The 14,882-nt window shown below is 42.6% G+C and overlaps 1 protein-coding gene across 1 annotated transcript in view; it reads left to right on the forward strand.

The window, feature by feature from the left end:
- Nucleotides 1-1,201: 1,201 nt before the first annotated feature.
- ZNF143 (zinc finger protein 143) overlaps nt 1,202-14,882 on the forward strand; it is a 45,193-nt gene continuing 31,512 nt past the window's right edge. Inside the window, exon 1 of the mRNA XM_063117267.1 lies at nt 1,202-1,286. The gene's annotated coding sequence lies outside the window, so the exon portion shown is untranslated. The remainder of the gene's footprint in view (nt 1,287-14,882) is intronic.

Below are 14,882 nucleotides of genomic sequence, written 5' to 3' on the forward strand. Positions count from 1 at the left end.
ATGGCAGAATAAAAATCCTTAAATAAATAAATAAAATAAATCTGACCTCAGCATAAGAAAGCAGCTTCCTGTAAAGAATAGGACTAAATACAATAGTGACGAACTCTTTTCTGTTCGTAGTGTGTCAGATTAAGTCAGTGATAAACCAGGTTTAAATCTCCAGTCATTAAGCTGGTTTGATGACCTTGAGCTAGTCAGTATTTCTTAGCCTAAGCGACCTTACAGACTTCTTGTGAGGGGTGATGGTGGTAGGAACATATATGCTGTCTTGAGCTCCTTGAAGAAAAAGGCAGGATATAAAAGCAAACAAAGAGCACGAAATATCAACTTATTTTCTTAGATACGCTTGTGTGGGCCTTTTTTCGTTTTTTAGTTATCCAGGACGGGAAATCATGGTGTGTGCACTTGGGGAGCCTTTACTAGAACAGCCAATTCGCCCAAAACGAACTGAAAACCCAGCTGCCCTACTGCTTCGCCTATGCAATATAACAAATCGTCTTCAACCGGTTTGAAGATGAAGGCTGCCATTCCGATGTATACTTACCAGGAAATAAGTCCATTATAATGGCACTTACTTCTGAGTAATCATACGTAAGAATGCGTGTTGTTGTTGTTTTAACATACAGAGGACAGCAAAGGGCAGTTTGGTCTTAGATAGCCGAACCTTAATTAAAGTAATCTCCCGTGGGAAAGGCATCTCCTTTCGTTGCGGAGGCAGAGAAAGCCCTCGCTTTTCCCCCGAAGTGAAAGCTTAAGTCCGAACTGAAAACAGCGGCAATACCCCGCGGCGGTTATTTCTCCCCGCTTGCCTTTCCAACTAAAGGATCTGCGTAACAGTGAGGTTCCCCTTAAAACCACAAGCACAACCGAAGGCAAATCGACGCCCTCTCTTACATCCGCATCGTCCTTCCTCGCGAAGAAAAGGAAAATGGCGTCTATCCCTTTTTCCCTTACTGACGCACAAACGCCTCATCCGACGTGATACAAAATGGCGTCTGCAGAGGCCCCGAACCCAGCATAGACGAGAGTCGATGTAGTGTGGAGGCGGGCCCGTCGGAGAATAGCCAATAGATAGTGGCACCTGAATATCAGCTATCCAATGATCGCCGTGGGCGGTATTTTGAGTCGCAGATTGTCCAATGGACACTTATGCAGGTGCTGGTTGCGGGGCCCGCCCGCTCGGCTTTGGGAGGTACTGGGGTAGGCGGGCGGGCGCTGAGACGGCCGTTTCCTGTCCTGGTGCATGGTGGTCGGACGGAGGAATTGTTGGAAAATTTCTCGGCGAGGTTCGTATATAAATGTGTTTTTACCCAGTGTGCCTTATTCTAACCGCCGCCATCTCCGGCTGGGACGCTGCACTCTTGGGCTCGGCCTAGCCTAGTCCCTCTGTGGCGGTGTTGAATGGAGGGGAAAGTGAGGGAAAAGGAGGGAGCCGCGCTAGTATCGTGGCTCACATTAATAATAAAGCCGAGGCGTCGCCGCCACCGCCCGGCCCGGGCGTTCTTCCCCCTCCCCTTCCCTCTATCTTCCCGCCTTCTAGGCCTCTGTGGTTCCCGCTTTTTTCTCCTGCGATACATTTGTCTCTCGGGAGTGACAAGAACCACATAAAATAATAAACTAACAGCTCGGGGTATTTGAGGTATAGGCCAGGCGGCCCGAACCACATCACCGATTTCCAAGGGTGTAGGCTGGGGTCGGGACGGGACGGGACGGGGGGCTTTCATTTCAGTGGCTGCGTCACTGAATGGGGGCTCCCTCTTGGCGATAGAGTGGATTGGTATCAATGTCGCCGCCCGTGATATTTCTCTTCCCCCGCCTCTAGCACCAGGCAGATGGGTTTGTCTAACCAAAACGCCACATAGCCTGGTGGATTTACACAGAAAAGCAGTGAAGGGATTTTCGGCAAGAGTGCACACATTCTGGGGGTGTGTGGGGACAGAACCCACAGAATTCCTGAGCAGGTGTGCATATGATTGCACATACGATGTGGTTGTAGTCGATTATCATTTAATCAGCTACCATCCAATTAAAAAAAGTTAGATGACTAAATCATATTAATTAGTTTATTAATAAGCAAATGATGCAGATTGATCAATCGTTCAAACAAAACCGTTCATTTGTTTTGTATGATGTATGCCTGTTTCCCATCTTGCAAGGGGCTTTCCCTTGGGTATGAAAAGAGGGGATGCCTTTTCTGACATGGTGCCTGCAATCCATAGTATTTTGTTATCTATGTTCAGTTGCCATGGTTAAAATTGTTCACTTGCAGCAAGGATAAATTTTGAGGACTGAGGATTTTCTCCCTATCTTGTATGCTTGTACTTAATGACCACCATCCAACAAAGATGTACAGCCTAATCCTATGCATGGTTACTAAGAAGTAAGTCCCAGTAGTTGCGTGGGATAGAAAGACCATATTCTCCCTTATGAGCCTGCCCGTGCTTTAAGATCTTCTGGAGAAGGCCTTCTTTCAGTCCCAACATCTTCATAGGTGCGCTTGGTGGGAACATGTGAGAGGGCTTTCGTGCTTTGGAACTCTCTTCCCCGGGAAGCTAGACTGGCTCCTTCCTTGATGGGCTTTCGGAAGCAGACTAAAACTTTTTTGTTCCAGCAGGCCTTTGGGGAATAATCTGGCCCTCCATCTATGTTAATGTCTTATAATTTTGTTCTGTATTTTAAACTTTTATTTATTTGTTTATTTTTACAATGTATGTTTTAAACTTTGTAAGGCCACCTTGAGGCCCTGTTTTGGGCAAAAGGTGGGATACAAATAAACATAATAATTAATAATAATAATTTCATTATTTTAATGGATTTATAAGCTCATGGAACCCCTTGTTATACTGAGGTGGTTTGTACTGAGGGGTGGTTTGCACTGTCGTAGGTGAAACAAGCCACGGTGGCTTGTTTAAACTGGCATGTGCTAGACGTGACTTGCATACTCACCTACTCTGTTGTGACGTGGGTTGTTGGAGGGGAAAACAGCTTGATTCCCCGTCAAACAAGCCATGCCACCCAGGTTCTGACAACACACCAAGGTGCACCCAGGAGGGGGATTATGCAAATTGTGCCCAGCAGGCATCGTAGCTTAAACAAGGCACCATAACTTGTTTATCCTACAGTGTTTGTGTCAACTGGGCCATTGTGTCCTATGCGTGTTGTCATAAAATACCAGAGGAGAGAATAAATTTGAAAGCATATGCTGATAATAAAATATCACTTTGCCGCAGAAACATTCAAATTTAAAACCAAAAGGAAAAAAGCTATTTTGGACTACAGTTCCCATAATACTTCACCATTGGACATTGCTGTCAATTTATAGAGATTTACAGTACACTTCCAAAATGGTGTTAAACTTCCTCTAACAAGTGAGATACTGTATTAATGTTGCTGAGAAAATTTGACTTTTTTAAAAGGTAGCTTTTTCTTAAATTAATAACTAAACCATATTGGCTTGCAGGGATTTCTGGGCTCATATCTTACATTGGGCCAAACTAGATGGAATGCTATAAATTGTGTGTATTTAAACACATATATTTAACAGCAAAATGGAATGATGTTTGGCACTGACCCCTACCTGCTGCTTATCTGTCTATAAGCTTCAGAAGAGAAGCTGCAGGCTCCTTTTGCTGTTAAAATCATAAACCTCAAACTTCATTATTGAGGTAGTTCATATACCACTTGTTGTTTGATCTCAGAAATGTATCACTTTTATCTAGGGTGACCATATGAAAAGGAGGACAGGGCTCCTGTATCTTTAACAGTTGCATAGAAAAGGGAATTTCAGCAGGTGTCATTTGTATATATGGAGAACCTGGTGAAATTCCCTCTTCATCACAGCAGTTAAAGCTGCAGGAACTATACTAGAATGACCAGATTTAAAAGAGGGCAGGGCACCTGCAGCTTTAACTGTTGTGATGAAGAGGAAATTTCACCAGGTTCCCCATATATACAAATGACACCTGCTGAAATTTCCTTTTCAATACAACTGTTAAAGATACAGGAGCCCTGTCCTCCTTTTCATATGGTCGCCCTACTTTTATCAGTACTGTTTATGGGAAAGTTTCTTAATATTACAGAACAGCTTTTCAATTAATTTGGGAGCAGTCCTATGTATCCTAACAGTATCTGAGGGGCATAGGATTTTTCAACTTCCCGGATTTGTGGTTGGAGACAGCGCTCGGACCCAGGACTCTGAGCTCCCTGCTCCGTCCTCTAAGATCATGCTGGCTGCCTCTCCAAGGTCGCAAAAGTGAAACCTCAGAGAGTAGGCAACGGTGGCAGTTCTGTGGACAGGGAGGAGAGAGGACTGCAGATGCCAGTTTATGGAAAATCCACCAGCCTTCCCAGTCTCCCACTCTGCAGAACCCTAGCTAGATGGGCGAAAGAACCCATCTAGCAAAAAGGCAGAGCAGGAGGAGTGTGGAGATGAAGATCGGCTCTGCGCTCCTCCCGCTTTGCACAGGATGCCTGTCAGCCTCTGCCTTACAAGGCTGACAAGCATCCCCATTAGAGACTTTACTGATAGTTGGCAAAGCATCCCTCTAATCAATGAGCCTAATACACCAGTACAAGCAACATATGAATAGTTTTTAAATAGTTGACTCTCATATAGTCAATATGAATAAAGTATCATTTTAATAAAAAAAATTGGGAGGGGGAGAACAAATTACAGTTCAGTTGGAGAAATTACTTTAGCTATCTAAAAAGCAAGGATCAGAGCCTATTTAATGAATGTATATTTAGTAGGAAGAGATAATGGCATGGATCCAGAGTTCGCTTGAGTGGAATTCCACTCATAGGATGCTCCTCCTGCAGGAGGAAGGACCTTCACTGATTTCAGCTCGTAATAAGTTTTTATTCTGCCATTATGAGATATGTTGTCAGTACAAGCATCTGGTGTTTCCCTGATAATGTATCCTCTTCTGAAGGTGAAAGAATGATTTATTCTTAGCATTGCCCTATTCACAAAAGGAATAGTGGCCTGCAAATATTCTGTTTGTTTATCTACCCTCAGGACCTGATGAAGATTACAACTATTCATATGCAAATATTCTACATGTATGCAAATATTCCCATTGGTGCTCTGGTTGTTGCATCATCCTTAAATTAGAATTTGAATGAGGTTAATTGTTTTGTTTTGTTATCGGAGCACCCCAATGGCAAATTTTTGTCATCCACAAATTGCATAGATTCTATCCAGAGCAAACATTCTTTTTTGTTTGATGAAATTCAATTTGTGAGGAAAATTAAAGTTTCGAGCTTTAGAAAAAATGCAACTGGGCTGCAATCCTATGTCCACTTAACCTGGGAGTAAGCCCCATTGAATGCAATGGAACTTACTCCCAAGGTTAAGAAGCACAATCCTGTACATTCTCACTTGGAAGTAAGTTCCACTCAGTGGCGCTTCAGAGGTGCTGAGAAGTGGCATGGCTGTGAGGATACAGCCCACAAGCAGAATCCAACAGGTGCTTCTGCTTCTGCCAATTCTCTTATGCCCCTCCAATTCCCATGTACAAGTGAAGGTTTACCTCTTTCTGAGGCAACCAGAAATGAGTGAAAATGTTCATTTCTGGTATGGGGCATCAGGCATGTTGATGGAGCTCTGCTGACCTGTCCCCATTGAGAATTTAGCGTTTCAGCTTGCTTCAGGGCTTCCTCTGGGAAGCATTAAATCTGTGTTGTGCAAGCGGTGCACCCTGCTCATGTAATGGAATCAACAGGACCCACGACTTGCACAACATAATCTGCCGGGCATAAGATAATCGGGACGTGCCATTTTGTTTCTCAACAGGGTAATGTACAGAGCCCACTTGGAGGATCTTGTATTCTGATTTTAGGCTCTCTTAACTACTCCACAATGTACCCTGTTCCTATATTTTGAATATTTATGCTTGCACTTGTTAACCAAACAGCTAATATTTGTTTCTCATCTCATGTTTAAAAGGTGCCAATTCATTTTTAGGTAATATATAAAATGTATTTATTTTATTTTCAATATTAATCACCATCCTGTAACAAAAACATCTCAGGGCAGCTTACCGAATAAAAACGAACTAGTTAACAACAACAGTAAAAAGATACTACAATACAGTGTAATGAGCCTTAAAATCAACAACAATAAAAAGTAAGACGCTAAAACGTAATGCAGCATTAAAAACCCTCCAGAGCTGCCCCTGGCACCAAAAAGACTTTAAACAGATGCCAGATGAGCTCCCTGGGAAAGGCTTACTATAGCCAGGGTGCCACTACTGAAAAGGCCTTTTTATTCATAGCCATCTGCTGCATCTCACTTGGGGCAGGGCATCCAAGGAAGGGCTTTCAACAATTATAAATGGAATGTGAGCCAGTGAAGATTTTTTTTAAGTATTGATGTAATATGTCCCAGATCCCAGTCTTGTCCTATTCTGCAAGAGCATTTTCAAAGGCATTTGCTAGTCAATTTCAATGTACTGGGTTTGACTAATTAACCCCCAATTGTCATTGCATGAGAACTGGGTCATCAGTTGCTTTGCTTTAAACTACCAGTGGGCAACTGTAGCGCTTGGCCTAGTTTTATGTGGCCCTCAGCCTAAATTCAAAAGCCCTCTGCAGAATTTGTCTTTTAGAGACATCTCTGCAGGCACTTATACAGACTCCTGAAGAAGACTCATATGTACTTCTCGGAATAAAACTACGTATTTTTTCAATATCCTGAGACTTATGTGAACCGCCCAGAGGAGCTTTGGCTATGGGGCGGTATACAAATGCAATAAATAATAATAATAATAATCCACTATGTAATATAATCAACCTTGTTTAAACACCTATGGCCAGAGTAGGTGTTCCTTCTTTGGCATTTTGAACAATAGACCAGTAAATTTTATCTCGATGTATTAACGGAACTGCAATTAACATATCTTATTGTGACTAAACTATGATAACGTTCTGTTATATATTGTACTGTAAGATGTCTTTTGTTGATGCTGTGGTGGATGATATTGGCTAAAACTTATTTTGGTTGTATAATAAAGACTTGCATTAGTATTGAGTCACTCATTTCCCATTTTTCTTTTTAAGAATTCACAGGTGTTATCAGCTGATTGACTAGTTGCATAATAAACTTTTTAAAACTCCTGTGCTTAGGTTCTACTTACACTAAGAGTGATTCAGCAGTGTCTTTCGTTTTTGTTTGCTTTTGCATGGTAATACGAAAGTATGTTTTGGAGGTTTTGATTGTACTTAATCAGAAGCGTTTCTAAATCTCCTGTAAGAATCTGCTTCAAGTTGAATGGTCCCTTTGAAATTAGGTACTCATAAGTTCAGTTGAATTTAGAAAGGCATCTTGAAGTCTAGATGTCAAATTGTAAATCAAGAAGTGTTTGTACTCATTATTGATACACTAGTAATAACACATATTCAGGTTTCTTGGGCAAGTTGGCAATATTATCTCCCTTCACTTCATTCACTCTGGAGTTGACCTGAGACAATAGAAGCACATGTAATCTCTGCAGAAACTAGGGGAAAGAAGGATACACTTCGTTTGCACTCTCCACCATACACAAGCAAGTGGAGATGAGGGCAATTTCAAAAGAGGAACATATCTCTCCTAACGTTTCTTTTCTCTGTTATTGGAACCTGCATTAAATCTGAAGATCTGTTGGATGCAGATTTAGGTGCATGCAGCTATGGTAGCAGAGGTTCCATTCCTGGGCAAGGTACTTGAGCGAGTGGTTGTGGGCCAGCTCCAGACACTCTTGGCTGAGACTGATTATCTGGATCCATTTCAGTTGGGTTTCAGGCCTGGTTTTGGCATGGAAACAGCCTTGGTCACCCTGTATGATGACCTATGTTGGGAGAAAGACAACAGGAGTGTGACTCTGTTGATTCTCCTTGATCTCTCAGTGGCCTTCGATACCATCAACCATGGTATCCTTCTGGGATGACTGAGTTGGGAGTGGGAGGTACTGCATTGCAATGGTTCTGCTCCTACTTGGTGGATCGGCTCCAGAAAGACATTGCTCAGCCCCGTGGATTCTCCAGTATAAGGTTCCACAGGGGTCAGTCTTGTCCCCCATGCTGTTCAACATCTACATGAAAACGTTGGGTAAAGTCATCTGGAGTTTTGGAGTGTGTTGTCATCAGTATGCTGATGACACACAGCTCTATTTCTCCTCATCTTCATCAGGTGAGGCTGTGGATGTGGTTGCGACAATGGACTGGGTGAGGGCTAATAAACTGAAACTCAATCCAGACAAGACTGAGATGGTGTTAGTGGATGTTTCTTCTGACCGGATGGAGGGTGTTCAACCTGTTCTGGATGCACTCCCCCTAAAGGAGCAGGTTCATAGCTTGGGGATTCTCCTAGAACCATCTCTGTCAATTGAGGCTCAGGTGGCCTCGGTGGCATGGAGTGCCTTGTACCAACCTCAGTTGATGGCCTAGCTACGCCCCTATCTGGACAGGGATAGCTTGGCTTCAGTTGTCTATGCTCTGGTAGCCTCCAAGTTAGATTACTGCAATGCGTTCTACGTGGTGCTGCCTTTGAAGATAGTTCAGAAAATGCAGCTTGTGGAAAATGCAGCAGCCAGATTGATACCAGGAACCAGAAGGTTTAAACATATAAGACTGATTTTGGCCCATTTGCATTGGCTGCCTGTATGTTTCCAAGCCCAATTCAAGGTGCTTGTTTTAACCTATAAAGCCTTACATGGCTTGGGACCACAATACCTGATGGAATGCCTCTCCTGACATGAACCTACCTGTACACTATGCTCAACATTTAAGGTCCTCCTCTGGGTGCCTACTCCGAGGAAGCTTGGAGGATGTCAACAAGAGAGAGGGCATTTTCAGTGGTGCCCCCCCCCCCCAATTGTGGAACAGTCTCCCTGATGAGGCTCACCTGGCACCAACATTGTTATCTTTTCAGCACCAGGTCAAGCCTTTTCTTCCAGGCATTTAACAGCATATGTTGAGCTTTCTAACTGACTCTAGATCCTATCTTCCCTTTATGAGAAAGGTTGCTCACTGTTGCAGAATGAGCTGCATTGATTTTCAAGCAGACACCATTGTTGGAAAGGATTCCGCCTCCCTTATGCAGTCTTTCCACATGTCCCAAAAATCTGCTCCGGGGAGTTGAGGGACCCTTAGGAGTAGATTTGGAGGTTCCAGGGAGGAGGAGAACAGGGAAGAGGAAGTCCAGTTGCAGAAGTAGAAATCATCCAAGAGAAGTTGTTTTTCTTAGATCTTTTGGTAAACTTTATATTTAAAGCACTTGTAAGTTCTCACACTTACAATCCCATAAAAGTGCTTGTGGGATTTCTTTTAAGTGAATTTGCTTATATGTGACAGGAATTGCTCCTCATCTCTCTGGAACTTTTGTCTGGAAGTCTGTACAATAGCTTTCTACCTCTGCCTCTCTGGTTCAACATACATGGGAGATTGTTGAGCAAGATCATGCAGTACCAATGCCTAATTCACACACAATAACAACCAAGAATGTGGGTTGAATTGTGGGTGGTTGTCGAATTGTGGGTTGTCATTATGTGCAAATCCTACACTATGGTTTAACTATGGGTTGTTAACCATGAATGACCCAGGAAGAGAACACATGGTTTGTTGTTGTGTTGTGAACACTAGATTGTTTGTGGTTAACCCAGAGTTAAACCATAGTGCAAGGTTCACAGGTAACAATAACTCATGATTCAATGACAACTCATTCTCAGCCCATACTCTAGGTTGTTGTTACATGCAAACCAGGTCAACAGTATCTCTATCAACTTCTCTATTTCTTATCCATATCCTGCATTATTGGAGCTTATTGCCTATTGTGGACAAATGCAGGTAAAGAGCCCAACTATAGGCAAAGCTAAAGTGATGATGGATGGTTGAGCTTGTGATTAGTGGGAAGTAATAACACCTTTTATAGGCAGGGACATACGCTTTTGTCTTACATATTGTTTCAAGTTTATACCCTTGCAGTTCTTTCAGGCCCTAATGGTGGTGCTTAATATTCCAAGTTGTATAAGAGGCTTGAGGAATGCTTTGTCATGTTAGAGAAGATTTATTAACAACAACCCTGTGAGGTAGGTTGGGTTGAGAGTCTGTGACTGGCCCAAAGTCAACCAGTGGGTTCCCATGGCCGAGTGGGAACTAGAACCTGGATCTCCCAACTCTCAGTCCAACACATTAGCCACTACACCACACTGGCTCTGAGGATACGTACTTTAATGTGCTCGGTGTGTTTCTGTTTTGTTGTTGATTTGTTCAGTCGCTTCTGACTTCATGGACCAGCCCACGTCAGAGCTTTCTGTCGGCTGTCGCCACCCCTAGCTCAGCCAAGGTCAAGTCTGTCACCTCCAGAATATCATCCATCCATCTTGCCCTTGGTCGGCCCCTCTTCCTTTTGCCTTCCACTTTCCCTAGCATCAGCCTCTTCTCCAGGGTATCCTGTCTTCTCATTATGTGGCCAAAGTACTTCAGTTTTGCCTTTAATACCATTCCCTCAAGTGAGCACTCTGGCTTTATTTCCTGGAGTATGGACTGGTTTGATCTTCTTGCAGTCCACGGCACTCTCAGAATTTTCCTCCAACACCACAGTTCAAAAGCATCTATCTTCCTTCGCTCAGCTTTCCTTATGGTCCAGCTCTCGCAGCCATAGGTTACTACGGGGAATACCATTGCTTTAACTATGCGGACCTTTGTTGTCAGTGTGGTGTCTCTGCTCTTAACTATTTTATCAAGATTTGTCATTGCTCTCCTCCCAAGAAGTAAACGTCTGCAGTCAGGATCTGCAGTAATCTTTGCGCCCAGAAATACAAAGTCTGTCACTGCCTCCACGTTTTCTCCCTCTATTTGCCAGTTATCAATCAAGCTGGTTGCCATAATCTTGGTTTTTTTGAAGTTTAACTGCAACCCAGCTTTTGCACTTTCTTCTTTCACCTTCATCATAAGGCTCCTCAGCTCCACCTCGCTTTCAGCCATCAAAGTGGTGTCATCTGCATATCTGAGATTGTTAATGTTTCTTCCTGCGATTTTAACTCCAGCCTTGGATTCGTCAAGCCCAGCACGTCGCATGATGTGTTCTGCATACAAGTTGAATAGGTAAGGTGAGAGTATACAACCCTGCCGTACTCCTTTCCCAATCTTAAACCAGTCCGTTGTTCCGTGGTCTGTTCTTACCGTTGCTACTTGTTCGTTATACAGATTCCTCAGGAGGCAGACAAGATGACTTGGTATCCCCATACCATCAAGAACTTGCCACAGTTTGTTATGATCCACACAGTCAAAGGCTTTAGAATAGTCAATAAAACAGAAATAGATGTTTTTCTGGAACTTCCTGGCTTTCTCCATTATCCAGCGGATATTGGCAATTTGGTCTCTAGTTCCTCTGCCTTTTCTAAACCCAGCTTGTACATCTGGCAATTCTCGCTCCATGAATTGCTGGAGTCTACCTTGCAGGATCTTGAGCATTACCTTACTGGCATGTGAAATAAGTGCCACTGTCCGATAGTTGGAACATTCTTTAGTGTTTCCCTTTTTTGGTATGGGGATATAAGTTGATTTTTTGCAGTCTGATGGCCATTCTTGTGTTTTCCAAATTTGCTGGCATATGGCATGCATCACCTTAACAGCATCATCTTGCAATATTTTAAACAGTTCAGCTGGGATACCGTAGTCTCCTGCTGCCTTGTTATTAGCAATGCTTCTTAAGGCCCATTCAACCTCACTCTTCAGGATGTCTGGCTCTAACTCACTGACCACACCGTCTGAGCTATCCCCGATATTATTATCCTTCCTATACAGATCTTCCGTATATTCTTGCCACCTTTTCTTGATCTTTTCTGTTTCTGTTAGGTCCTTGCCATCTTTGTTTTTGATCATACCCATTTTTGCCTGGAATTTACCTCCGATGTTTCTAATTTTCTGGAAGAGGTCTCTTGTCCTTCCTATTCTATTATCTTCTTCCACTTCTGTGCATTGCTTGTTTAAAAATAATTCCTTATCTCTTCTGGCTAACCTCTGGAATTTTGCATTTAATTGGGCATATCTCTCCCTATCACTGTTGCCTTTTGCTTTCCTTCTTTCTTGGGCTACTTCCAGTGTCTCAGCAGACAGCCATCTTGCCTTCTTGGTTTTCTTTTTCTTTGGGACGTTTTTTGTTGCCACCTCTTGGACAATGTTGCGAACTTCTGTCAATAGTTCTTCCGGGACCCTATCTACTAACTCTAGTCCCTGAAATCTATTCTTCACTTCCACTGCATATTCATTAGGAATATTAGTGAGCTCATATGTAACTGATCTGTGGGTCTTCCCTATTCTCTTTAGTTTGATTCTAAATTGTGCAATAAGAAGTTAAACTACAGTTGATCTAAACTACAGTCAGCTCCAGGTCTTGTTTTTACCATCTGTATAGATGTCCACCACCTTTGGCTGCAAAGGTTGTAGTCGATCTGATTTCGGTGTCGGCCATCTGGTGAAGTCCATGTATAAAGCCGTCTTTTAGGTTGTTGGAAGAGAGTGTTTGTTATGCACAGTGAGTTGTCCTGGCAGAATTCTATCAGCCTATGTCCCGCTTCATTTTGTTCTCCTAGACTATGCTTACCTGTAATTCCAGATGTCATTTGACTACCCACCTTGGCGTTCCAGTCTCCTGTAACGAAAATAACATCTCTTTTTGGTGTATTATCCAGTAGGTGCTGCAGATCCTCATAGAACTGATCTACTTCTACTTCTTCAGCATCTGTGGTTGGGGCATATATTTGGATCACTGTGATGTTAAATGGCTTACCCTGAATTCGAATTGAGATCATTCTATCATTTTTTGGATTGTATCCAAGCACTGCTTTAGCCACTTTATTATTAATTATGAAGGCTACTCCATTTCTTCTGTGATCCTCTTGTCCACAGTAGTAGATCTGGTGGTGAACTGATGTGAAGTGGCCCATTCCAGTCCATTTCAGTTCATTGACACCCAATATATCTATATTTAATCTTGACATCTCACCAATAACCACATCCAATTTGCCCTGGCTCATAGATCTTACATTCCAGGTTCCTATGGTGTGTTGATCTTTAGAACATCGGATTCATCGTTCACCACCAGCACTGTCGGCCGCTAGCCGTCCTTTCGGCTTTGAGCTAGCTGCGTCATCACGTCTGGGGCTAGTTGAACTTATCCTCTGTTCCTCCCCAGTAGCATTTTGACCATCTTCCGACCTGGGGGTCCCATCTTCCGATGGTATACCAACATATCTCTGGTAGTACTGATCCATTTAGTTTTCACGACAAGAATACTGGGGTGGGTTGCCATTACCTTCCCCAGGGATCGTATTTGGTCTGACCTCTCTATTTAGTCTGACCTTCCCGTCTTGGGTGTCCCTTCACGGTTTAGCTTATGGCATCCTTGAGGTGCTCAAGCTCCAGCACCACGACAAGGTAACGATCTCCTTTGCTGGAGGTGTGTTTCTGACTGTATTGTAAATTGTAGCTAGTGAAGATTGTAGCAGTTCTAATTTGTAATAGTGCTTTATCATTGCAGGACCTGATTAAAAGATAATGTGGGTGGGGGGATAGGCCAAATGATATTTTCAGGCTGATCCCGGAGGCACGCTTCCTTAATTTGTATACAAAAAGGGATGCACAGAAAAATGCAGACACTACCTTCCCTATTCTCATCCTTCAAAAGCCTTTCTCCAATAAAGAGTATTCTGTTAATCTTGCAGGCTAGGCTACTAGTGCTCTAAATTTTCTGTAGCTTGAAATCTGGCCATTGCTTGTGGCCAGATACCAGTTCTTGCTATTATGGGAAATTCTGAAGAAGCCTAGTGGTGAATGATAGGTACTTTCACCTAAGCATATTCTCAGGTAATGCAACCATAGCAGGGGGCTCTATTAGTTGAGATCCTAAGTAGTTAGCATAATAGTTAACACAGGTGTCTCTCAGAGTGAGTTACATCAGTGCTTTAGGGCCTGCGCTGACATTTCTGGACACAATTCAAGGAGTTTTTATTCAAATGCAATAAAAAGATGCAAAAGTATTATTATCTTTATAGTTAAGGATTTGTTTTCCAGGTGATTCTGTCTGGTGGTAATATGTTATTCTACATTTCACAGAATAATTTATAGTTATTCTTAGTGAAAGTGAGTGTACAACGAGTTTTTACAGGGATTTCTTACCACAAGGCTAGATGTCTCTGTTCCTGTTTTTTTGTTTTTATAAATGTAAACTTTGGAGGAAGAGAGCTGTAGCCATAGATTTTTTTTAATGGGAATTCATAATTGTTTATCACTCTTACTAGATGGGGGAACATTCTGTAAATATATTTTATTTATTTAAAAGATTTCCAAACCACCCTTCAGCAAAGTTTCCAGGTTGGTTTACAAAACAAGATAACAAAGTTGTGATGAGACGTGTCTGCCTGTGATCCTGGAGATCCAATAAAATTAGAATGTAGCGGATTCAAAAGCACAAAATGCTGTTCTGGCATCTATGGGTATTATCCAACAGTACAGTACCACTAGCGCTATTGATGTTACGCTGATGTTCACAAACGCTTGAACAATGTTACTAGTTCTCCTCTTCTTCCCATTGCTACTCAGGGCAAGTGATGGTATATGCTGTGCAACATCAATAATACTTGGGGGGGGGGGACAGGGGGACGTGATTGGATCCTTCCCCTTATGTGTACAAATGCAAGCTGGAATTACATATTGAACATGGAAGCAAGCACATGCATAAACCAGGAAAGACCATGAATTTCAAATTATATAGGTGATGAGATATGTGTAGGAGCACATGTATAAAACATGTGGATGTAAGATGTGGGGTTTTCAGCTTTTTACAACAGTATTCCCAGACTTCTGAAGACTTCTAATAAGTTCTTGAATTAAAATTAGAGGCA

This window comes from Elgaria multicarinata, chromosome 2 (genome assembly GCF_023053635.1).
Source record: "Elgaria multicarinata webbii isolate HBS135686 ecotype San Diego chromosome 2, rElgMul1.1.pri, whole genome shotgun sequence".
Lineage (NCBI taxonomy): Eukaryota > Metazoa > Chordata > Lepidosauria > Squamata > Anguidae > Elgaria > Elgaria multicarinata.